The sequence below is a fragment of the Vulpes vulpes genome, chromosome 13 (genome assembly GCF_048418805.1).
Source record: "Vulpes vulpes isolate BD-2025 chromosome 13, VulVul3, whole genome shotgun sequence".
Classification (NCBI taxonomy): domain Eukaryota; kingdom Metazoa; phylum Chordata; class Mammalia; order Carnivora; family Canidae; genus Vulpes; species Vulpes vulpes.
In genome coordinates this window covers 91,924,612-91,952,400 of record NC_132792.1, presented here as the reverse complement: position 1 = coordinate 91,952,400, position 27,789 = coordinate 91,924,612, and the positions used below count along the sequence as shown (strand labels likewise).

The 27,789-nt window shown below is 34.8% G+C and overlaps 1 long non-coding RNA gene across 1 annotated transcript; it reads right to left on the bottom strand.

Annotated features, from left to right (window-relative positions):
• Positions 1-441: 441 nt before the first annotated feature.
• LOC140595072 (uncharacterized) lies at positions 442-4,815 on the bottom strand. The gene is made up of 3 exons (XR_011996464.1): positions 4,729-4,815; positions 1,572-1,694; positions 442-607 (listed from the first exon to the last, which is right to left on the bottom strand). It is a non-coding gene; the product is annotated as an uncharacterized lncRNA (long non-coding RNA).
• Between the last annotated feature and the right edge of the window lie 22,974 nt (positions 4,816-27,789).

The following is a 27,789-nucleotide window of genomic DNA, read 5'->3' as shown; positions in this document are numbered from 1 at the left end:
AACTCAAATTTGATAACTCTCATAAATGATTGCATGTAATCACTGCAACAGTTCTATGAGGTAGGTTTAATTAACCATCTTGCAAATCACTATGCATTATGGACCTTGTGAGTTGCTTGAGAAGAAGCATTAATTTTATAGATACAAGGAGAATACTGTACGTATCTTCTGTTATATATTATTGTTTGATTTAATAGCAGCCTGGAGTCAAATTCTGTCTGTTTTGGGAAGTACACAAGAGAGTGTACACATTTTTGGTTAAAAGTCAGAACAGTCTATATTGTTGAATTCCATGAGAATATCAAGAGACAAATATGACTCTTCACAAAATGTTTACTACCCACAGAAATACACTGCTTTTGTTTCACAGGTCAGAGTTTTTGTTCATTCAGTTATTCTTTTTTAAAGGTTTTATTTATTTATTCATGAGAGACACCGAGAGACAGACATAGACAGAGGGAGAAGCAGGCTCCATCCAGAGAGCCCAATGTGGTACTCAATCCTGGGACTCCATGATCATGCCCTGAGCCGAAGGCAAATGCTCAACTCCTGAGCCATCCAGGTGTCCCTGCATTCAGTTCTTGATCTTGCTCCCAAATTGTAAGACCTATGAAAAATAGAATAGTTTTAGTTCAGCAAAGTAACCTTGATTTGAAATTATTTTTACTTTTGGTGTATTCTTATGCATTTAACATATAAAATTTTGGCACAAGCAATAACCATCATTGGCTTTCATCCCTATTTTCCCAAGCACTAGTTTCTTTATTGGTTGAGCCACAAAAGCAATTAAGAGCATCAAAAGAGATGAATCAAAATTGTGTTGGAGTAAGACTAATGGCTCAAGGAGCTGAGAAGTAAGGGTTTTAGAGAGCTTCTTTTATAAGTATTACAATTACTTATCCTATCAGGAAAGATGTGATGAGGAGATTGTGACCCACGTCCTCAAAAGACATCAATAAAAAAAGAGAATTGGCAAAGAGGTCAGTGGAAGCCAGTGAAGATGGGAGCAAAGTATTAAATGATAATAGGATCAATAGACCTCAAAGTAGTAAGGGCTTCTGTGAGAGTTAGGGAGAAGAGGTAAGGATGTGTTAGTGTGTCTAGAAAGGAGGAAGCTGCTCACTCCATTATGCAGGTGTGAGCTTACAGAATGTGGGAAATAAACACATTCTACTTGATAGCAAGTATTCTCAGGGAATGGCCAGCATTCAGCTGAAGAAAAGAGGTGGAGGGAACTTTCAGAAAAAGATTAGGAACATACAGGTGTATGCTAGTCATAAAGATGAACTTCAGAGGACACAGAGCAAATTGTTTTTATCCTCATTTACCACATTGAGGTAAACTGAAGCCCAGAAATGAACATTTATTCAGAATCACAGGGCTTGTAGGTGGCAATTGAATTTGATTCATTATACACTTTTATGACTCCAAAACCTATGTTCTTTACAGGGGATATGAAGTTAATTTAATGTCAAAGAAATGCTGTTATTTACCATGCTTTAGCTGACAAAGTATTGCAACACAGACATGTAACAATGCTTTTGATGGTAATATAGACATGAATTCACTACCCCACTTATGAGAGGTCTCAATGTGTTGATAGATTTGTTGACCGCCTATTAAGAAATTTATTCACATGCTGGTCAGGCAAACTCTAGGCTTAGATAGTCTTTAGTTCCTGGTTTAGAATAGGCCTGAAAAAAAGCAAAGAAAAGATAGATTTGGTTGTTGAGTACTATTTGGCTAATTTACAACATCATTAAGGGCCAGCTATGTACCAAGCTATGCAACATTACTATGCAGAACCATGAAAAATAAAGTTTCATATCATTGACGTCTTTTCTGTATCACTCTTCATTCGTCAGTTTTGCTTTTCTTCTTCAACCATAAAATTATGGAAATGTTAATCCTTACCAGAGTGTAAAATCTAAATTTAGCTTAAAAAAAAAAAAGCTTACCTGGTCAAAAGGTGATCAATAGAGTGGATAGGGTTACCTTAGCAACTAACACATACAACAATCAGTTGAAATCCCTACGAACTTTGGGGCAAAGGTTTTCTATGGTTCAGAATATAAATTATTTTTAAAAACATAACTATAACGTTTTTCTCCAACTATCTGAAAAAAAGTATAGTAGTTCCATATTTCAATATCATTTTACATAGCAAAGTAGAGAAAGCTAAACCTAAGCGCCTTCACAGAGAGATAACGATAAAACTTTGATTTACTTTAGAGAGATCCAAAAACATCATGTAGACTGAGTCTTGAATCTAAAACTCAAATGAGAGTTGATTTTGTACAGTAGAAGTGAAACCTTAGATCTCTTCCTCCTCCTCAAGCAAACAGCTGGGTGACTCTCCTTCCTCACCCATCCCCAGCAGGTGGAAAATAACTATTCTCTGGAGAAATTGAACTCGAGATGCTTGGGATGTAGGGGTTAGGCTTACTGAAGATAAAACAATTAAGTGAAAATCTGCATAGAAACCATGAGACTCCCGCAATCATTTCTCATCCCTGGTCCAAGGACAGGCCAACAATAATATGCCCTCCCAGCCATCAAAGCAAGAAAATAAAAGATTAGTTTCTGGAGAGACTGCTCTACAAAAAGATATTTCTCGCTTTTGAGATCTTCTGACATTTGGGGTCACCTAAGGAAGAGTTCGCTCTGCTAGACTGTAAAGTATTGTTTATCCATTAAAAAGTCATGCCTTGTACCTGGGTCTCCCACAGGATCTTTAGTGCCTTACTCAAATGGGAATTTAAAGTCAAGGGTCATAAGATACTTCTAAAAAATCCTCTAAAATCAAGGCCATGCCTAAAATAAATAAGAAAAAATGACTTGGAACAAGAAGGTAACTCAAGACAGATGAAAGCAAACTTTATAAAACTATTATTAATATCCTTAGTTTGATAAACATGAATAATGAATCTATGAAATGAGAATAAGTGAGAATAGTGCCAGTAAAATGTGACAAATCAAAAAAGCACTGATGAAAATTAAAATTATGATAGTCAAAATTAAAAAAAGAAGTATCTAAAGATTTAAAAAATAATTCTCCTAAAATTAGAACAAAAACAAAGAATGGGATAATAGGAAGAAAAAAGCCTTTTTAAAATTAAATATTTCTCCAGAACATCCAGCACTCTCATAATAGGAGTTTCATAAAGAGAGAATAGTAAAGAATGAAGATCATACAATTCTAAATGAATTGTCTATTTAATAACTAATAAACTATTCCATAATTGAAAGAGGAAATTTTTCAGATTTAAAGGATTGCTTGGTCAAATCAGTGAAGGAAAGACATCCATCCAATTACATCATTAGAGATCTTAGAATAAAGAAAAAAATGAACAGATTAATAAAATCTTCCTGAAAAAAGGTGGCTTACCTTTGGAAATGGAAATATGAATGGTCAATAGCAACATTCTATAGTTAAATCTGGTGAAACTTCAAGGATTCAAAACCAGGGGCACCTGGGTGACTCAGTGGTTGAGCATCTGCCTTTGGCTCAGGACATGATCATGGGGTCTGGGATCGAGTCCCACATTGGGCTCCCTGGATGGAAGCCTGCTTCTCCCTCTGCCTGTCTCTCTCTCTCTCTCTCTGTCTGTCTGTCTGTATATCTCATGAATAAATAAATAAAACCTTTAAAAAAACAAAAACAAAAAGAATTCAAAACCCAACCTCAGTATCTGGTCCTGAGACTAATTCTTAATCTCTCTGTGCTCATTTTTATTATTTGTAATATGCATATAATAATACTACTTTGTTGAGAGAATTAAATGAGATAATACACAGGGATTTCTTAATTAGTATTGGCTATTTTTGTATTGATAATATGGTGGCCATATTTAGTAACAAGCACTTCTGAGTAGAAAGAATTGTCTGGGAAACCATAGGTGTGAAAATAACATTTAAGTTATGAAAAAAATAAGGACTTAGTAAACATAGAATAATAATGGAGGAAAGATTAAAACATTTAACTTAAATATTTGAACATATGAAAAAGCCAAAGCCATACCTAATAATTTCACTATAATAAGATAAATTGGCAAACTAAACTGTAATTGCAACAATCATGTATAAAGGGTAATATCATTAATTTATAAAGAATATTTTTAGTGAAAATTTTATACATTAATAGAAAATGGCCAAAAGATCTGAACAGAAATATCGTAGAGGATATTAAAAAATAAATATGTGAGGCCAAATATTAGCTGTAAAAATAAACAAATATATACCAAATGAAAAAATAATAATGTGCTTAAGTTTTTGGTCTAAGATTTGGCAAACATCAATAACAATAACTCACTGACTTCCTAAGCAGTATACTTTCATTATACTTTATTCTTTATTTAATAGTACCTTTATTTAATAGGTACTTTCCCAGATAGGCTCTAGGCTTTATTAAAACAGAGAACTTTTCTTTTTGTATAATTTTTTATTGGAGTTCAATTTGCCAACACCCAGTGCTCATCCCATCAAGTGTCCCCCTCAGTATCCATCACCCAATCACCCCATCTCCCCACCCACCTCCCGTTCCACTACCCCTTGTTTGTTTCCCAGAGTTAAGAGTCTCTCATTTCTGTCTCCCTCTGATTTTTCCCACTCATTTTCTCTCCTTTCCCCTATAATCCCTTTCACTATTTTTTATATTCCCCAAATGAATGAGACCATATAATCTTTGTCCTTCTCTGATTGACTTACTTCACTCAGCATAATACCCACCAGTTCCATCCACGTTGAAGTCAATGGTGGGTATTTGTAATTTCTAATGGCTGAGGAATATTCCATTGTATACATAGGCCACACCTTCTTTATCCATTCATCTCTCGATGGACTCTGAGGCTCCTTCCACAGTTTGGCTATTGTGGCCATTGCTGCTATGAACATTGGGATGCAGGTGTCTCGGTCTTTCACTGCATCTGTATCTTTGGGGTAAATCCCCAACAGTGCAATTGCTGGGTCGTAGGATAGCTCTATTTTTAACTCTTTGAGGAACTTCCACACAGTTTTCCAGAGTGGCTCTACCAGTTCACATTCCCACCAACAGTGCAAGAGGGTTCCCTTTTCTCCGCATCCTCTCCAACATTTGTTGTTTCCCATCTTGTTAATTTCCCCATTCTCACTGGTGTGAGGTGGTACCTCATTGTGGTTTTGATTTGTATTTCCTGGCAAGTGATGCGGAACATTTTCTCATGTGCTTGTTGGCCATGTCTATGTCTTCCTCTGTGAGATTTCTGTTTGTGTCTTTTGCCCATTTCATGACTAGATTGTTTGTTTTTTTGCTGTTGAGTTTAATAAGTTCTTTATAGATCTTGGATACTAGCCCTTTATCTGATATGTCACTTGCAAATATCTTCTCCCATTCTGTAGGTTGTCCTTGAGTTTTGTTGACTGCTTCTTTTGCTGTGCAGAAGCTTTTTATCTTGATTATGTCCCAATAATTCATTTTTGCTTTTGTTTCTCTTGCCTTCATAGATGTATCTTGCAAGAAGTGGCTGTGACCAAGTTCAAAAAGGGTGTTGCCTGTGTTCTCCTCTAGGATTTTGATGGATTCTTGTCTCACATTTAGATCTTTCATCCATTTTGAGTTTATCTTTGTTTGTGGTGTGAGAGAATGGCCTAGTTTCATTCTTCTGCATGTGGATGTCCAATTTTCCCAGCACCATTTATTGAAGAGACTGTCCTTTTTCCAGTGGATAGTCTTTTCTGCTTTGTCGAATATTAGTTGATCATAGAGTTGAGGGCCCATTTCTGGCTTCTCTATTCTGTTTCATTGATCTATGTGTAAGACAGAGAATTTAAGTGTGTTGTTCAGTATTTGTTTTTCAGCCCCAGCCTCACCTCTCTCAGTCCTGCGTCTTATGTAGGGAGGTCTATCTTCAGGGCCTCTGTAGGCTTCCATCTAAGAGAGGCTAAGCTGCAGGGCAGGGTAATGAAAACTCTAGTCCAAGGTAGAGGCAACAAATATAATGGTTCCTGAAGGCTGTTTAGGGGCCCCAGACCACCCCCTATGGTGAACAGAGCCCAGCACATGGATTTGCATTAAAACTAGTTAAGTATTTACTGACTGACTGAGGAAATACTATTTAGGATGCAGAGTAGTGATACAGGTAGTGTGTCTGTGTTTGTGTGTGTTTGTGTGTTTGTGTGTATGTGTGGTTTTTAAAACATTTTGGAAATCTGTAGATCTGTATATCAAGAACCATTCATAACTTTTGCCACAGAAATGTTTTCTTTTTTGGAATCTATTCTGAGAAAATCATCCAAGGGATGCCTGGGTGGCTCAGCGGTTGAGCGTCTGCCTTCGGCTCAGGCCCTGATCTTGGGGTCTGGGATCAAGTCCCGCATTGGGCTCCCTGCGAAGAGCCTTCTTCTCCCTCTGCCTGTGTCTCTGCTCTCTCTCTATATATATCTCTCTGTCTCTCATGAATAAATAAATCTTAAAAAAAAAAAAGAAAATCATCCAAGAACTATTTATTTGTGTGTTCACATCAGGTTTTAATAATAGTGAAAACAGGGAAATCACTTATATGCCTAATAACAGGGGAGATGTTATGGTAGGACGGAATATTATGTAGCCATTAAAACCAACAATTTCAGAAACTACTGAATGATCTGGGAAAGTGCTAATTATATGTTAAAGGAAATTTGTAAAGTGTGAAATTATAATTTCAGTATAAGGCAAATGTTTAAAAGCACTTACATTTAATAAGGAACTGTACAAAATTTCTTAGTAGTAATTGTCCCTGGGTGTAGAATTATGGTAGATTTAATTTCTATAGTTTCTAAAACATTTTTTAAAAGTTTGAGCCATAAATAAGCATTATTGGATCAGTAGAAGGCAGATAAGGATAGTAAGTTGTAAACATTATATGATTGCACAGCATTTGATTATTCCCTCTGGGGATCACTGCCATAGGTTTTAATTTGTTTATGCCAGAAACAAGAAACAAAAGCTTTCATAAAAGAGATGGTAACTTGCCTATTAGCAGCCCATTGCTTTGGTATCTCCAACTGAACTCCTCTAGGGGAAAGAAGAAAGAGGCTGATTTTCTACTCACATAAGCCAGCCCTTGGGACTGCTTGCTCATAGAGCAAAGCCATTCTCTTTCATGGCACACAGCTTCCTCTGGAGCAGAGAAGGAATCTGCCCACCATTCTGAAACAAGAAAGGCTCATGCACAGCATAGGTGAGGTAGTGCAAGGTAAGTCAAAGACAAACTTCATATTCTGACAAACAATTCCTTGAGCCACCAAGGCCACTTCTCTGGTTAATTTGTTGTGCAGGCTGTTGAGTCCCCAACTGCCATTAAATAGTCATAAAAAAAAAATGTGATGTGTGAATAAGTTTGATAAACACTGGATTTCATTACTATAGCATGTCTAGGAGCTCTTCATATGCTAAAGGGTCTTATAAATCTCAGAGATAGAAATATGATTTGCAGATTTTCTGAAACTTAATAGACTCCTAGGCCTGTATTTTGCAGTGCATTTCTTTTGCGCCGAAGATATTTAGGAAATGACGGCCTTGGTGTTCCTTCTAGAACTCTAAACCTAGATCTCCATCAAGAAAAGAGTTTATCCTAAAATTTCCCTATCAGCCCTTTTTTTGAAGACAGGTGTGCATCACAGTAACTGTAGGAGTAACAGGGTTGTCCAAGGTAAATCTTGGAGAGTGGAAGAAGGTTGAAGTGTGTGGACTTAGTGTGGAAAAAGTAGCAGTGTTATTAGAAAGTGGATTTGGGCTAGTTGTAAATGTTTATTGCAAACTCAAGGGCAACCACTAGAAAAAAGTATAAATGACATGCTAAGGAAGGAGAGAATATGGAATCATGTAAAATGATCCATTAAAACCACAAAAGGCAGAAAAAGAATGGAAGACAAAAACGGGAACAAAAAACAAGAGCAAAAAAGAGAAAAATAGTAAAAACGATGGTAGACATTAATCCCATTATAACAATCCTCACTTTATTCAAAGACCACTGATGTCAGTGGTCTAAATGCAACAATCAAAAGGTAGCAGTGGCTGGCTGTCAAGAAGTCAGCAGACTGCTGTAAGTAAGGAAGCCAAGGAGGAGACACTCAGAAGATGCAAGGCAAGTGTGAAGTGAATTGCCAAGTATACAATTCTATGCAATTGGGGATCCCTGGGTGGCGCAGTGGTTCGGCGCTTGCCTTTGGCCCAGGGCGCGATCCTGGAGACCCGGGATCGAGTCCCACGTCAGGCTCCCGGTGCATGGAGCCTGCTTCTCCCTCTGCCTGTGTCTCTGCCTCTCTCTCTCTCTCTCTGTGACTATCATAAATAAATAAAAAAATTAAAAAAAAAAAACTTGACTTTAAAAAAAAAAAACAAAAAAAACCAATTCTATGCAATTGCCATGAACAAGGTTTTGAAAGTTTTAGATGCATGATTAGCTTTTGTTTTCTATGGTATCTAACTTTTCAATGAGATTATGAATTATTTATTAAATGTTTCATTGTTTAATGTATTTCCAACTATTATTTTATGATGAAAGGATACTGAGAATACAATCTGGTCTTTGATAACAGCAAATGTTGTATTCCTTCCCTAATTGGTTTTTAGTTTCTGCCTGGTAAATTTATTACCATCAATATTTCTTTGAAGAGTTTTAAGTTTTAGCAAACACATTGTTTCCCATAAAAATTAAAACTTTGCTTTAACATCTAGTTTGAGAAACTATGTTGATAAACATTCTTTGTTTTCAAGCTCACTCTATATAATATATTTGGGCAGGAAAAGAAGGAGTTTGCTTCACAGAAGTGTTCTCTCTGTTTTCACTTAAACTAAATTGGCTTAGAAACACTATTTTATCAAGAATGCAATATTAATAAGTGAACTTGTGTGAGCAGTAGAGACAAGGTCTCATAAGATTCGGTTATATTTGGTAGGACAGTCAGTTATCTTATTCGTGGCCCTACTAAGGAGTTAGTTACTACAGATGTATTTTAATCCCTAAAGGAGAATCAATGACTATACGTAGACATTATCAGAAGGGTACACATAGGTCAAATCATTATGCTAACATTTTCTTTCACAATCTACCAAAGCTTTATCATGTGTATTAAAAAATGTTACTCAGGGCACACTCGGTTTCAGTTTGGCTCAGGTTATGATCCCAGGGTCATGAGATAGAGCCCCAGGTCAAGCTCCGTGCTCAGCATGGAGTCTGCTTAAGATTATCTTCACCCGGGGATCCCTGGGTGGCACAGCGGTTTAGTGCCTGCCTTTGGCCCAGGGTGCGATCCTGGAGACCCAGGATCGAATCCCACGTCGGGCTCCCGGTGCATGGAGCCTGCTTCTCCCTCTGCCTATGTCTCTGCCTCTCTCTCTCTCTGTGACTATCATAAATAAATAAAAATTAAAAAAAAGATTCTCTTCTCCCTCTGTTCCCCCACCCCCACCTCCACGCGGATGCATGTGCTCTCTCAGTCTCTCTCTCTCTCTCTCATAAATAAATAAATCTTTTAAAAAATGTCTTTTGGGCAACCAGTAGGGGAGGAAGTGATGAAGCCTTTGAGCTGAATATAAATATGGTGCTAAGTATGGTTTAGAATCGAACATTTCAGACAATTGTATGGGGGGGGGGGGGGTCATATATGAGAAAAGTGGTGCTCACATCCAGAAAAGAAGTATATCAATTTATCCAATGGAGTTTAGTTCAGGCTTATCCTAGATCTGTAGACTCTGCGCCACCTAGTGGTTAATCATAAGTTGAAGGCTCTGCGCAAGTCTTAATTCGGGCCGCATTCCCAGCTCCGTCAGAAAGAACTACTTCATAAAATAGTGCAGACCATAAAGAGCATTTATGCTCATTCTTACTTTGAAGGAGACTGTTTTTGATACATGTACTACATTGCTTCAATCTTTACTGAATCTATAGCCACTAAGGCCAATCTAAGCCACTGTTATTGCTTATAACAGAATCAGCCTCTGGTATACCTGTTTCCATCATGCTAGCTGGCGTATGTCATCACAAATTGATTCCTGCTTAGTGCCAATGTATCTTTAAAATAGACTCCTAGATCCCCATTTACAGCATAGAATGTGAACTTTGCTTAGAAAACCAAACTCTGAAATTCATTGACATTCTAATTCCAGCTCAAAAACTGACATATTATATGGCTTTGAACAAATTATTTAACTTTTCTGAATCTTATTTCCCCAAATCTTTAAAAAAGAGTCAGATTCAATGACTGTCTCTTAATGCCATTTTAGATACATTTATACAAGTAAAATTATCTATGTGGAGCCCTAGACATACAGTATATAGTATATGTTCAATAAATAGTAACTATTATTATTTTAAAGTCTTTGAAGAGGGGATCCCTGGGTGGCTCAGCGGTTTCAAGCCGCCTTCGGCCCAGGGCCTGATCCTGGAGATCCGGGATCAAGCCCACATCGGGTTTCTTGCATGGACCCTGCTTCTCCCTCTGCCTGTGTCTCTGCCTCTCTCTCTCTCTGTGTGTGTCTCATGAATAAATAAATAAAATATTTTAAAAAATAAAGTCTTTGAAGAAGGAAAAGATACATTAACAGACATTTTATCTCATTAAATATTTTGTAATTTCATACATAAGGAGATCAAATTTTTAGACTCTTCACCCCACAGTGCCTAAAAAAATGCCTACCTACTAGAAGTTCAAGGCAATATATTGTGTGGATGGAAATAGTGTCTGTTTTAAGACCAGATCAACCTCTCTTACTCTCCCTTTCTTGCAGTAGACTTTATGATAATGGTATTCACCTTGCTGTGTTCATGGAATTCTTTCAAAAACTAGAATTTTTAGTGGAACATATGAAGAGATTAAATTCCACTCACAGTAATTACATTGTTTACTCAGTCACTTGTAATCACCTTGTTGCTATTTTAGAACTGCCTTGGCTGCACTGTCTCATAAATTCAGAAGGCAAATTAATCACACATTCTTGCTAAGTGAGATATTCTCCTGACCCTCTTGTCATGGTATTCCATTTGACATACACTATCTTAAAGTATATATTCCTCCTGGTGGCCAAAAATAAATCTTGTAGAGGGATAGTACCTTGATCAAAACTGGTCAGAGACACACACACACACACACACACACACAGAGAGAGAGAGAGAGAGAGAGAGAGAGAGAGAGAGAGATTGGCAGAGACACAGGCAGAGGGACAAGTTGGCTCCATGCAGGGAGCCTCACATGGGACTCAATCTTGCGACTCCAGGATCAGGCCCTGGGTTGAAGGCAGCGCTAAACCGCTGAGTCACCCGGGCTGCCCAATTAGTGATATTTTCAAAATGAGTAGAGAACTATTCTTAGAACAAGCAGTATTTGGAACCTTCTCATTACTTCTTATTAGCAATAGTTGAGCCGTTGGAAGATAAAAAGTTTACTATCCAAAATATAATGATAAGTTGATTTGTGGTTTAAGACTCCAAAAGGATCATCTCTTGCATGGAGATGGATTATATTTCTCAATGTCAGAAATCTATGTGTTTGCTGGGAGGCAAGGTAACTCTAAGTTTTAAACTGAAGACAGGAAGATGAAGGGGGAAAAAATTCCAGGACAACAAGAATACAGAAAGAGAATAGTGCAGGAGTTAATGGTGAGTAACAAACAGAGGAGACAGAAAATGCCCTGAACACCAATTTTGATGAGCAGCATAGCAGAAAGAAGAAAAGCACATTTTAGTTTATAAAAGTTATTAAAATAATAAGTAAAATGCATCTATGGGACTGTGAGGAGAGGATCAAGACTGGAAAGGCATGTCCTACTTATACTAAGTGATGCAAGGGTGAAAGCTCAAAGCATTGTTTAGCATCAAAGGGAAGAGAAAGCAGTTACATGATTGTGGGAGTTGACCACAAATACCTACATGATGCACCACACAAAGCCAGCATAAGTGAAAAACATAACAGTGAGATTCCAATGTCCTCAAATGCTTCTAAATGTCATACCAGTTTTAATCGGAACAGTTCATCTTATGCAATACAACCCCGACCAGTGATCCTTACAGGGTAGAGGAAGCAACTAAAGTGATGCTCAAGATTTAGTTTGGGTCGACAAAGAAAAATGATAGGACTAGCTAGGAGAAAAGAGAAAAAGAACATGAGCTTGACACGTACTGGGGAAGCTAACAAGATTTATACAAACTATTGATTTGTGACTTTGCTTCTGAATCATAAACTCTAAAGATAACCTCAGATTAAATGAAAATGTTGTTTAAATACTTGGGAGATTTTATAAGCTTAATCTGTGTTTTCTTTTATTTTGAATACTGTTGTATTCCCTTATTTAACAGTGCCGTAATTTACTATTTTACCTCTTATTAGATGTATGAATTTTTCCAAGATTTTGTTCTTAAAATCATGTTGCCATAAATGTTGAACATGTCTCTGTGTATACATATGCAAGAGATGCCTTAAACTGTAGCCATGGCATTATATCCTGATCTAGATATGTATTTGGACTCTAGATATTGTTAGATTATTCTCAATAGTTGCAAGAATGTATACTCCCATTAGTAAAGTATGAGAAGTTTCATTACTCTATAGATTCACCAATATATATATTGTTTGATCATTTAACTTTGGCTAGTCTAATGGCTTAATATTTTATTTTACTGATTCTTAATGATTTGAACATTTTTATGTATGTTGGTTACTTATGTTCCTTTGTGCATTTATTCTTGATATATTTGCCCATCTTCTCTTGGGTAGTTTTTATTCTTATTGTTTTGTAGAAGTTTTTTTTTTTTGTATGTTCCAATTATTATTCCATTGTTGGCTGTATGACTATATGTTGGCTATATGGCTATATTCCAGCATGTGGTCTTTTGGTTTTTTTAAATACAATCTTTGTTATGAATTAAACTCTTAAAGTCAAGTTTATCAACAAAGATAATAGTTAGATAAGCAATCTAGTTGTTCGATACTGCATTTAGAAATCATGGAGAAGTATTTAGTGAGAGTAAAATGAGGACTAAAATAATAGCTAGAAATGATGAAATTATGTTAAAACATTCATCACTTATTTTGTTATTATTGCACTCCTTGATTTATTTTGTAGCTTTGTCATTCAGGTATTAGAAAAATGATGCATTGTATCAAAACAAACTTAGTGACTTACAACAATGAGCATTGTTGGTCTGAAGGTTAGCTGTGGTTTTGTCAGTCTTGGCTGTAGTTGGCTGATAACTGCTTTAGTCTGTGGTCAGGCTGAAGGTTAGGTTCAGGTTACTTCATGTAATTCTGAGGTCAGCAGTTATCTGGGACATAATCATAGAAATGGCAGATGTCATGCAGTAAACCAAACTCTTTAAGCACATTCTTATGTCTCTGTTTGTAGCACCTTCTACTCACATGACTTGTCCAAACAAGTTACATGACTAATTCTAAAGGAGAGTGAGAAATTACTTTCTAGCTCAAAAGAGAAGAAAGTATAAGTGAATATCTATTGAACAACAGTTTATCACAGTTAATAAATATTGGACAGTATGCACTTTCAGGCTGAATTTTTCTGGAGGGACATTAAGACACAATACTTTTTTTTTTAAAGATACAAATACTTTTAAACATATTTTGGCATGTATGTGTTAAAGTAATAATTTTGCTTAATAATTTCACTTTATAATTTGGTATAAAAAGGAAAGTAGGAAAATGAGAAGACACATTGCACATATATCAAAGTTCTCTATTCAAAATAAATGTGTAGAATCTAATAATTTAAAAAATGTTTGGCCATTTTTGTTTGTTTTAGGAAGTTCATATTTATTTAGAAGATTTATTCACAAATGTATCCTCTCTGATGATTTTCATCCATTCCTACATTATATCAATTTAATTTGAAGTCACATTCCAACATTTTATCATGAAAATAATCAAATATACAGCAAAGTGAAAGTATATATAGTGAACCATCATATACCTACCTACCATCTGGATTCTGCAATTAAGACTTTTACCAAACTTATTTCATCACATATTTATCTAACATTCCACCCTTTTAATTATCTATGCATTTAAAAATTTGATGTATGTTTAAGTAAGTTACAAACTTCACTATGCTGCTTGCTCATAATGCACACTATCAATATTCACAATATTCATCAATATTCACAATTACTTGATTTGAGTAAAATTGTGCAAAGAAATGCACAAATCTTAAGAGTACCATTCAATGAGGGTGTCTAGGCCATTACATTTAGACTGGAGCAGCTTTTATTGAATATAAAAACCTTTGAGGTTCTAAAGTTCTATAAGAGTATGATGAATACAGGATACAATGCCACTGACAGTTCTACAAAGGGGCAATAAAAATGGCTCTAGAATTCATGTTTTTCATATCCCCTGGTAATTCTGTCATCTAAGTTATAAAACTTGCAAAGCATCCACAAATCAGTTGAAAAATTGTTAAGCACAGGGTGATATTTACATTCAGTTGACCATTACCAGGAAACCAAGACTGGTAACTACTTGTTCTCAAAAACTAATTTTTGATATACAACTCTTGAGGGATACTATAATTATGCTTTATAAGAAAAACTAAGTGATAAATATCCCCAGGTAGCTCAGATGGGCAAATAATATTGGGAAAGAAGAAAAATTAATCTATTTCCACACAGTGTTTATCAGAAAAGTCATAACAGCTTCACTGTAAATATACATTATTTATCTCATTCACTTTTTTTCTTACTTCTATGGATGATTATGGCAAGTTTTAATACTGAATGAAAGAATCTCAATTACAGTCCAAATCTCTTTTATAATTTTAACAGTATTTGGGGGTATCTATGTTATGCTCTGATATGTTTTTTTTTTCCCAGCCAAAAAAACAGAGAAAAGTAAATATGACCTCTGCCCATGAAGTTCCAGAGTTCTGCAAGGGGCATATATTGCTTAAGAGCTTCATTCCTGTGTATCAGGGGCTTGGGAGAGCTCTTTGTATAGCTGGGAACACAGGGACAAAAACCAAGGTAGAAGATGGGGGGAAGGGGGGGCAGGGATAAAAGGAGGTAACAAAGGACATTTGGGGAAAAGGAAGTCTGAGCTGGATCTTGAAGAACAAGTAAACCAAAATGCAGAAGGTCATTCAAAGCAGAAGGACCAAACAAAATGTAGGTACACAGTGGAGAGAAAGCATGCCATTGTTATCCACTGATTCAACAAAGATTTAATGGGAAGTACTACATGTTAAGCACTAAAGATTTAGTGTACAGGGGTGAAGAAAGTAAACATGACCTCCTAGAATCCAGAATTTAGTGGGTAGTAGACATTGAATATAGAATCACAATGTGATAAATGATATAAAAAATATTGTAGGAGACCATTTTGTATAAATGGGGTAAGAGATGGCAAAAGCTTCTCTGGTAAAATGATTTTAGGAAGATATCTATGATAAATAGGAACTAATAAGGGGTGGGATGGGAAAAAGGAGGAAGAAATGGAGGTAAGTTAATATAGCTGTTTGGCCATGAAGGGGAGAGAGTATCTGTAGAGCCCTGAAGCAGTAGAGAAGTCTAGGTAAATAGAGTATGGCTTCAGAGTAGCTTGCAAAGGGGAAAGCAGAAAATTGAGCTTAGAAAGGAAGGCAGGAGCCTGATTTTGCATAACCTCTTTTTTCTTTTTTAACCATTGTCCACAGATACTGGCAAATGCTTGTTTTTCCCTAAAAACAATTGTGTGGAAAAAATAGTCTAGAATAAAAGTATGTATACATAAAAAATAAGTGTTACATATGTGTGATTCTAGAAAGACACATATTAGAAAGAGTTACATATGTGTGATTCTAGAATGATACATATTAGAAAGAAGGAAAGAAAAGAAAAGAAAAGAAAAAAAAGAAAGAAAAGAAAAGAAAAGAAAAGAAAAGAAAAAAAGAAAAGAAAAGAAAAGAAAAGAGAAAAGTGAGATGTACCTAAGGGAAAATGGGCATGTTTATCTTGTTTGAGATGGGATTAAGTCGTTATAGATTTACATAAAAAGTTGTGGAGGGTTTGGTCTTGAAACAGAAGGTATCTTATAGAGGTCAAGCTGTTGCTTCCTTACCATTTCAATTTGACTATTCTCTCACATGCTTGTGAAAAACTTCTTATTCTGCTAACCTATCATCAGCTGCATGCTTCTGTGTAAGCTACTTTGCTAATCATCTGATATTCCTTTTCTCAAAACAATGACACAAAATAATGAGCCTATGTTCAGCAGGAGCTGTCAAATTAGCAACTTGCAAAACAATAATCAGAGAAAATGGATTGTGGTGTTCATGCTCTAGCAATGACTATTCCTCTGTGGAGCTATTAGCAAAACCAAGTGATTTGATCAGTATGCAATTTTAATGAAGTCAGGAGTACACAAATGGATAATGACATGGGAGAAGTTTTATTTCTTTTAGGAAGATATACATTTGCCTTTATTTTCACAAACATTAGACCCTTTATCACTGTAAGTGCTTGGCATCAAGTCACAGAAATCATTAGCACTAGAATTTTTGGGAAGGTGATATTCATCAGTGATTACACAGGACAGGTCATCTACAATTGTCACAGATTAGTATCTCTGGCTTATTTTAATATAATTTAATTTTAAATTAAAAGTTGCAACTTATTAACCAGGAGAAAAGTTAATACTGAACCCTCCAGGCATGAATTAGGTACAATTCATGCATTTGCTGGATGGTTTAAGAGGTTTTCATAATCTTATTTTGTTTCAGTTTCCTCACATGTAGAAAGAACTGGATGAATAATTAAGATATAATAATTTCTTTTATCTTGGGTTTTTAAAACTGCTATACAAAACAGATAAATCAGAGCATAAAATCTGAGGAATGCAAGTTTCTTTCTTTCTTTCTTTCTTTCTTTCTTTCTTTCTTTCTTTCTTTCTTTCTTTCTTTCTTTCTTTCTTCCTTTGTGTGTGTGTGTGTGTGTGTGTGAGGTCTTGCATCAATCCTTGAACACTTCTGCTAAAGCATCAAATTCTTTGGCATTAAATAGAAATGGACCAAATAATGGCCAGCCTACCAAACTGCTTCTTAGGCATAGGTCTGTCAATACATATTTATTTGGAACTAAAAAGTGGCAGGCAGTATTCTGGACTTTGCAAATACATTAGTAAATGAAACACACTAATCCTGTCTTCCTGATATAAGAAAATCAAGGGGGAAAACAAAAGAAAAGAAACAATAGCAACTGATGTTTTAAAAGGGCAAGAAAAAAGAAATTAATAATACAGAAAAAAATAGAACAGAGAAAATCGCAAAGGAAAGCAATGTAATCAAGTCCAAATATACTAAAATTACAATAAATGTAAATGGGTGAAATTGACAAGTTAAAAGACAGCGATTTTTCAGAATGGATTTTAAAAATTCAGCAAATGTCATTAAAAAGGATGAAACTAAAATACAAGGACATAGAAAAGTTTACATTAAAAAGATGACAAAAGATACCAGATAAATATAAAGTATCTAGGAAAGTGTAAGTCACCATATTTGCATCTGACAATACAGTCTATAAAAACAAAAGCATCATTAATGATAGAGACAGTAACTCTATATGGATAAATACTTCAGTTCAATAGAAAGATAAAAAATAATTAGAATTTAATATAATTAGAATTTAAAATTCTAAGTTTATACATTTATAGCAGAATCTCAAATTGTGCTGAGGTAATTGGATAGTCACATGTAAAAGAATAAGCTTAAATCCTTATCTAACACCACATGTAAAATTATTTCAGAATGAATCAAGGACCTAGATTCAAGAGCAAAACTCAAATTTCCTTCAGATGATGAATGGATAAACAAAAGGTGGAATATCCATATAGTGAGAGGTTATTCAGCTATAAAAATGAATGAGGCTTTGATATATGCCACAATATAGATGAACCTTGAAGTACTGTGCTAAATGAAATAAGCTAGTCACAAAAGACCCATATTATATGATTTGATTCATATTAAAAGTTTATAATAAGTAAATATACTCAGATAGAAAGTAGAGGTTGATGGGGGTTAACAGGTAGGAATAAGACAAAGGAAGGTGATAGCAAAGGAGTATGGGATTTTTAAAAAATTATTTATTTATTTATTTATTTATGAGAGACACACACAGAGAGGCAGAGACATAGGCAGAAGGAGAAGTAGGCTCCTACAGGGAGCCTGATGTGGGACTCGATTCCAGGACCATGGGATCACACCCTGAGCCGAAGGCAGGCGCTCAACCACTGAGCCACCCAGGCATCCCTGGGATTTCTTTTTAAGGTAGTGAAATATTCTTAAATTGGCTGTGATTAAGGTTGCATATATCTATGACTATACTAAAAACCAATGAAATGTATACTTTAAATGGATGAAATGCATGATATATTAATTATATCTCAAGAAAGCTGTTAAAAATATAACCAAAACTATACAAAGAAAATTTGATAGATTTGCACAATCATTGTGAAAGATTTCAACATGTCTCCTACAATTTCATATTATTATAGGGTTAAATATTGTATTTAAAAACATAAAAAAATTTCACAGCCAACTATTAGAGAATAAAAATTCTTTTCAGAAGAAAAAAAGAAAAAAAATTCTTTTCAGGCTTAAATGAAACATTTAGAAAAATTGAACCATTTTTAATGTGATTAAGTAAATCCCAAATTTTTCAAAGAATCATGCATGCTCTATTATTTTGAATATGCAATTAAGTTAGAAATCAATAACAAAAAGATAAATTAAAAAATATATTGGACTGGGATCCCTGGGTGGCGCAGCGGTTTGGCGCCTGCCTTTGGCCCAGGGCGCGATCCTGGAGACCCGGGATCGAATCCCACGTCGGGCTCCCGGTGCATGGAGCCTGCTTCTCTCCCTCTGCCTGTGTCTCTGCCTCTCTCTCTCTCTCTGTGTGACTATCATAAATAAATAAAAATTAAAAAAAAAAATATATTGGACTTTACAAACATAATTCTAAATAAACCTATCAAATAAGAATTCAAAATGAGAATTAAAAACATTATTAGAATGAAAGATAATTAAAATGATAAATTTCTGAAATTCTGGAATGTAATAGAAGTGCTACATCAAGAAATATTTATATCCTTAATCACTATATTAGAAAAGAGGCTAAAAAAGGATTTATGTCCAATTTGAAGAGTATTAAAAAGGAACAAAGCAAACAAAAAGAAAGTAGAAGTAAAACATAGAGGTAGTAGAAATAAATGCATTAGAAAATTATAACCCAATAAAGAAGATCAAAAAGGCTAAAAGTTTGTTATTTAAATAATCTTCTTAAACTGATAAACTTATAGCAATCTGAACAAAGTTGTTACAAGTATACAATATGAAGTATGAACAAAGAAACACTAAAATGCATCAGAAATTAAAAATATAAAAGGATGCATTAATCAACAGAAGTCAGTAATGAAGATGTTAACATAAAGATCAAATTTCTAGAAAATTAAAATTTACCAAAACAGATTTAAGAATAAGTGGAAAGTCTTCATATCGCTATAACAATGAAAGAACTTGAATGTGCTATTTATGATTATTCTAAAAGGAAAACACTAAGCCTAAAAGATTTTTAGAGTGACTGCTGGGCAGCCCCTGTGGCTCAGCGGTTTAGCGCCACCTTCAGCCCAGGATGGGATCCTGGAGACCCAGGATTGAGTCCCGCACCAGGCTCCCTGCATGGAGCCTGCTTCTCCCTCTGCCTGTCTTTGCCTCTCTCTCTCTCTCTCTCTCTCTCTGTCTCTCATGAATAAATAAATAAAAATCTTTAAAAAAAATAAAGTGACTGCTAATTTTCAAAGATAAGACCATTACAAATTTATGTAAACTTTTCCAGATGTTAAAAATAAACCACCACCAATTCACTAGATGAAGCCAATATCATTTAAGAAAAACAATCACAAAATTCCCCTAAAATAACAAAATAACAAATCCAGCTATATATAAAATGGATAATGACCGAATTATTTTTAATCCAGGCATTCAAAGGTATAATAACTTTAGAAATACTCATATGTTACCCCCCATTTTATGATTAGAAAAGAAAGAGAAAAAAATAACCCTATAATCATTCCGATCAACTAGAGAGAGAGATGGAGTCAAGGGAATGTTTGAATGTTGGTGGGAATGATCCAATGTAGAGGAGAAAAAAAAATGAAGTGGGAAAGGAAGTAGAGAATTCTGGACACTGTCCTTAAGCAGGTAGATATTCTAGTATAAATCTACCCATTTAGAATATCCATGCTAAAATGAAGGAAAGGAAATACAGACACCAATGTGGAGGTGGGAGGGAGTGTGTATTACTTTTCTGATTGCTTCATTTTTTTCTTCATAAGGAAATATATGGATTTGTGTGTGTTGTTTATTAGAAAAGTACAGACTTTTAAACCCTAATAAAACAAGACCATTTTCAGACAATCTGGGTATGAGTGAGTATTTAGATTACCCTCAAAAAAGATTGATTCTTGATTATAAAATATTGTCTTTAGTTGGGTAGTTAGATTTGTTTCTAAGTGCTTTGTGTCATCTTTATCATGGAAAAAGTTTCATACCTTCTTTTTAAAGCTCAATGTAGAGGCCCCTGGATGGCTCAGTGGTTGAGCCATCTACCTTTGGCTCAGGTCATGATCTGGGAGTTCTAGGATTGAGTCCTGCTTTTCTGTGTCTCTCATGAATAAATAAATAAAGTCTTTAACAAAAAACACCCAATGTAGCATGTGACTACATGGTATAGGAGTTAAAAACAAAGACTGAAGTCAGACATTTGATTCCTACAGCCTGCAAGTCACTGGCTGTGAGATTTTTGGAATGATGGAAGGGTCCAATTACTCCAGTTTTCTTGTTCTAAAAGCACCTATTCCACTGGGCTACTGAGACTATTAGATAAAGTATATATAAATACTCCATGAGACAGGGTTTCAGAAAATAGAAGCCATACTACATATCCCAGGTATAAAGAGTTTAGTGTATATAGTTAAGTTTAATGACTTGTAGAAATGCTGGGGAAGTAAATAAAGGTCAGAAAAGTTGCTTCTGAAATTTGTGAAGTTGATACCAAAGATCTCAGTTGGAAGCACCAGGTGAGGTGGTTCCTCCATCTCACCATGTAACTGCTGCAATTCTTGAAATTCTGAGAAGACATCACCAACTATCTCAGTCTCCAGTGGCGAAGTGGGTGGGAACTACTATGGCTCTCTTGTCTACCCAGGCATCTTGCTGCATCTGCCTCCTAAGATTAATGGCTTTTTCAGTTTCATGTCACAAGACTCTTGAGTTCCTCTCACTGGTAAATTCTAAGCCAAAATCATGCAGGGGAGGAGATTCTGGGAAATATAATTCACAGTCTTAGAAAGGAGTGGTGTGGTGCTAGCCCAACACCTACTTAACTTGGTGCTGGATATAAAAGAAATTGCTGAATAAATGGTAGCTATTCTTACCACCTACCATAAGACAAATCCCCATGTTGTGTTTATATCACAGCTTCATTGTGCATTCAATTTTAATTAGTGAAATTAGGAAAAAGTATTGCAACATATGGTCATGTCAGGTTTACGAGAGTCCTTTCAAATCATTAGCCTATTTTGATGTGGCAGAGAAAATCATCTCAGATCATGGTTACTATATGACAATCAACTGCACACATTAAATTTATGATTCTTAAAGTAGTTATTGTGCATCCTGTATACAATCACTGCATTACATAACCTGAGGAATACAAAAATAAATCTAAAATCTATCCATTCTCATTTTCCACCTGCTTCTCTTAACTAACTTGTATTTTTAATTGAGAGTTTTTATAGTGAAGGCATAACGTGCCAAATACGCTTAGATGAAATCACAAATGGGAAGTAAGCACTCCTGCCATATCATCATCAGAACTAGAATATTCCATGAACCTTCTATTTAAATAAAGATAGCATCTTCTCCCTAAACCATCTCTAACAGTTCTAAAACTTTTGGTTTCTTTTTCTAGAATATTGAGGTTTGCTAAACAAATTCATAGTCAGTTAAAAATGAATTTTCCAATTTGAGTGTTTTTATTTTTTTAGGCATTTGTTCTTTCAGCCTGGAATGAATTTCCCTCTTTTGTCTGCCTACATATTTTTCAAGACTTATCTTGAACACTGTCTCTTGTAAGGAAATCTATCTCATCTCTACCAGCCAGAATTAGTTTCTTCCTTTACTGTGTTTCCCTACCATCAGAGAATATTTATATCATGCTGTGTTATAATTATGTATATTTTCATACTCTATTGTCCCTGTTTAAAACCACATCTCCTCCACTGCATACTGGTTTCCTTAATCTGCTGATGGTGTCTTGTTCATCTTTGTGTCCAGTGCTTACTTCATTACAGATTCTTCCATTAGTTTCCTATTGCTACAGCAAAAAATGACCCCAAATTTAGTGAATTATAACAACACAAATTTATTTTCTGGAGGTCAGAAATTTGAAATGGATCTTACTGGGCAAAAAATTAGTATCAGTAGGGCTGTGTTTCTTATGAGGGCTCAAGGGGAGAATTTATTTCCTTGCCATTTCCAGTTTCTAGAGGTTGTTTCCATTCCTTTACTCCTGGCTCCTTCCTCATCTTCAAAACTAGTGTAGTTTCTTCAAATACCCTTCTACCTCTTTTACTTATAACCATCCTGATGGTTATATCAATCCACAATAATCTTTCTCCCAGATCAATATCCTTAACTTATCATATCTGCCAAGGCCATTTGTCATGTAAGATAACATTTCTGAGTTTTGAGGATTAGGATGAAGACTATTTTGGGAACCAAGAGGAATATTTTTCTGCTTACCATAGTATCCAAACAAAGTCTAATCAATGAGTGAGGCATCCACATACCTGAGCCCCATCCATTCTCTGAATAATGATTTCTTTGAACTCTCTGGACCTCTTTCAACGCGTACAATTTTTGTGGCATAGAGCATAGAAATTTGTATGACTCTGGGTATGAAGTCTCTGTGTTTTTTAGATACATTTCTACAAGTGATGATTTTAATTATGCTTCCAATAAAAACAGTACCATTTGACTCTCCTAAGGAATAAAAACATTGTAAAGTTTAGATTTTTATTTTTTTATGAAAGTATTGTTTTCTTAGGCCTCATTTTTTTTACACAGCCCCTCTCCCATAATTCCATGTGAAAATACTTTATCAGACTCATAGATAAAGGAAGAGTAGAAGCACAGGTAGTGTTTGATGAGAAAAACAAAATAAGCCATTATTATCATAGGAAATACACTGAGATTTGATGTCTTTTAGGTTTTAAAATTAACAAATGAAGAAGGAAATACAATAGTATAGTTTCCAGACTGCTTTGCTTTGTTTCTGCAGCTTTTCTAATCTTTTTGTCCTTTCATATACTTCTCCCTTCTTTTTAATTATTCTTTGTTTTCTTTTTGGTCATATTTGATTTAAAATAACCTCCATGGTGTTTCTTTGGATTCTCTTATCGTTTTAAAACTTTTCATTTTTGGATTCATGTTATTATTTATCCATTGTCTATTTTAATCTCTGGAAGAATTCTAATAAAAAATAAATAAATTTGAAAACACATTTTATTACAAATACTTCCATTTACTTTATGTTGCTACTATCAACATTAATACTGTCCCTTAAAGTCCAAATTGTCAGCATCAATGTCAAAATAATTATCGATAAAAAGATGTCATTTATTTGCATTCAAATCACCAGAGTAATAGTGACAAGTTAGTATGTGAAAGAAAATAATTTGAATGCCATAGGATATGCAATTCTCACTGGTGTCAGTTTAAAACCAATTCAATTTTAGAAGAAAATATTATTTAAAGTCTCTGAATTTATATCTGGTAATCCCAAGAAAGCTTTGAAGTCACAAAAGGGAACCAGGGTAGAAAAGTAAACACTCACAATGGAAAAAGATGAGTAAGGGATGCCTGGATGGCTCAGCGGTTGAGCACCCATCTTTGGCTCAGGGTGTGATCCTGTGGTGCCTTGATCGAGTCCTATGTCCAGCTCCCTGCATGGAGCCTGCTTCTCCCTCTGCCTATGTCCCTCTCTGTGTGTGTGTGTGTGTGTGTGTGTGTGTTTCTCATGAATGAATAAATAAAATCTTTTTTTAAAAAAGGAAAAAGAAAAGTCATTCTTATGGCACATACTCTATTAATTCTTAACCTTTTGGGAAATCCATTCAAACTTCCTAGCACTTTCCACCAGCAGCCCCGTGGTAAGGGTGACTAGGTAATATAGGGCACAGAAATAAATGTCACACAGACATAAATCCAAAAACGCAGCATAATGAATTACAATTGCTAATTTTGGTCACCAATAAAGTAAGAGACAAGATTAAAAAAATACCCTTCTCTGGCCACTAATATTGAACATGACATTTGAAGAATTAATCAACACTACTAATAGAGAGCAAATAGGGCATACATGTTGAAAAATAAGAGGTAAAACTATTTCTATTTGCAAAATATATGATTCTCTTTCAGGAAAACTTAAGACAATCTGCTGATATCTGCCAAAAATTTACCATCTCCTAGGGAACTGTTTTATAAGAAGTAAATAGTATTTATCATAATAAATTATTATATTTTGCTTGAAGACACTCACTGCTTATCTTCTTAGAGTACACCATGGCATGAAACTTTCGAACAAGAAAACATTATCCATTCAGGATTGATATATTTGAAATTGAAATTTTTGATGTTCTCGAAGATCTATGATTCTAAAGTTAGTTTTAAAATAGATATAGAGTTGTCTGGATTTATATAAAACTTTATAGAGTTTTATAATAAAGGTAATAAAAGGGAAAAAATGTTCTTCCAATTGAGGCTTGAACCAAGAAATTCATATGATGTGCCATATCTGTAGCTTCATATAGACTACTGAGAGAATCTTGTTATCTTGTTAACTTCTTGTCTTAAATTCACACTAGTGGTATGGACTTTGAATTTCTGCTCAGAGGTATGCAGAAAGGAAATAACATATAATATATTTACCTTCAATTTTTCCTGCCTTTTATATTATGTATGTTACCTTACATTAATACTATAAATGTAGAAATTCAAGGCCATTAAGAGCAGAGACAGTAAAACAACATTGTCAGAACTGGGTAGAATTTAATGAATAGTTTTAAGAGTTCCTTCTAATAAATTATTTGTAAACTCTTAGGATCCTGGTGTCTCAGTCAGTTAGCTTCCAACTCTTGATTTCAGCTCAGGTCGTGATCTCACGGTCAGATCAGAGCCTCAACTCAGGCTCTGTGCTCAGGGTGGAGTTTGTTTGTCCCTCTCCCTGCTTGTGTATGTTGTCTCTTTCTCAAATAAATAAATAAAATCTTTATAAAAATATAAAACAAATTACTTGTAAATTCTTAAACTTATCCTAAATATACAAATATTAAGGTTATCCTGTTATATAGTAGACCTATAACTAGGAAAGTTCAGATGTAAATAAGCAACTCTCTATTGGTTATCACATGCAACATTGTCTTAGATGTTTTCTTCAGTTGCTGGATTGAGCTAAAGTTACAAGAAAAATTGTGTCCACACACTTATTTAACTACTTATACTATTGATATTTTTACTTTATAATTGAACATGATTTTGAGTTACTATGACTTCTAAAGGAATCAAACGAGATAATAAACTGAGAAATCACAAATTCCCTTTTGTGTTCAATTCTGGACTAGTCTGAGTTTATAAAGATTTGTGTAAAACTTAATTTAGCAATTATATAACTACTCTGTTCACATTTTCAATCTCTATTTTACATTACTATCATTTAAAATAATCTTATTTACATATTTTTGTTAATATACCATAGCATAAATTGAAATTTTAAAAATTTGCTAGGGCATTAACAATTAAAATTATAGATATTTCCTTTACCTATTGTACACAAATTGAAATATATTAGTGTCTTATATTTTTACAATAGATCTCATTATTTATAATCATAGAGAAAGATCATTGTTATCAATTTAATTGCACACTTAAAATACCATAGTAACAACCCAGACATTTTTTTTTCCTCCTCCATTTCCTAGTTTTTGATAATTCCCTCAATTACTTGCTTTAAAAACTTTCTGGAACCTGCCATGTAGTTTGATGTTGTAAAAATATAAAGGTTAATTTGCTCAATTGCTGAGACTTTAATTACAATACATCAGTTATTTAGACTGTTTGACATTTCCTGTAAATTCTTCTAATTAGGAAACCCTTAGAGATTCCTTTGAAGGGAGATGAAATCACCAAAATGTGTTGGCAGAGATACATATTTTTCCTCTTACTGAGTGAGCTCAAAACAGTATAAACATCAGGAAAAACTTAAGAATTATAATTTTATAGTTAAAATGTTGAGTGGTACGACCAGAAGTGTTTTCTGAGTTTGTTGTATTTGCTCTATTGCCCCCCTTTTTTGTGGAGAAAAAGACTGTGCTTGCATTGATGTGGGGAAAATTATGGTTAAAGAAGGATAATTCGGGGATCCTTGGGTAGCTCAGTGGTTGAGCATCTGCCTTTGGCCCAAGTGTGATCCTGTAGTCCCGGGATCGAGTCCCACATCAGGCTCCTTGCAATGGAGCCTGCTTCTTCCTCTGCCTGTGTCTCTGCCTCTCTCTCTGTGTCTATGATGAATAAATAAATTTCTCTGTGTCTATCATGAATAAATAAATAAAAATATGTTAAAAAAAATAAACAAGGATAATTCATTTAAAAGTATATTTCAAAAGAGGACCCATAAATTATTACACTGGAAATTCAGAAAACTCAGAGTTCAGGAGGGGAAAAGATACCTTAGATATTAAAGTAGTGTTATTTAATTATGTTTTATCTGTTTAATTTTTTACCAAAAATGGAGAAGTGTTTGGTTCAGTCTGCAACGTATGTATGTAATGTCAAGAACAAAACAAAAATACAGATGGACAATCAGCCTACCTTTTAGTCTACTCCATGTGAAACATATGTAGGCTTCCTCATAGACAATTATCCTGTTATTACAAAGCCTTGCTAAATACTTATACCAACTATGCTGTATTTTTTCACATATACTAAGGAAATCTCAACACCCTGGCACTGGAAAAAAAGTGCACAGTTAATCATGGGTAAGACTCAAATATTGGAATGTTAAAGAGATTCTTAACTTACTCCTGTTTTGACTGTATTTCTGAATCATTTCCTATGTGAATAAGAGAATAGACTTGAGGCCTGGTTTATTACCATCAAGGCACTTTTCTGACAAATAGCTAGGTTTTAACTACAAACCCAGTATCTGTTGCAAAGTTGAAAGAGAGAAATGGGGTAGTGTGATACTCACAGTCAGTACTGAGGCCCAGAACAGAGAAAACCAGAAGTGCCACCTTCCTTAAGAATTGGATAGCTTCATGCCTGGAACTGACGAAAAAGCCAGTGTTTTCTGACAAATCTAGGCAACAAGACATGATTAGGTTTCTGAGGTTTCTTGTGGCCAAAGGTAACAACATTACTAAAAATGATAACTAAAATTTGTTAATTCCATTATGTTCCAGGTTGAGCCCATTATCCTCACCCTAATCCTGAGCCTGTGTTTATATGCACTAGGGTTATCCTTATTTACACACAGGGAAAGTGAAACACAAAACGTTTGAAAATATTTTCAAGGGCACATGAAAAGCTAGTATCTGAGCCTTATCTCCTGCTAACTACTTTTACCTGCAGAAAGTAATAGAAGGAGTTAAAGTTAGGTTGACAGGCCAGAGACTAGCGTCCAGAAATTCAAAACACTGAGCAGAGTTCACTGGTAGAAGGTCAAATTCATCACACAC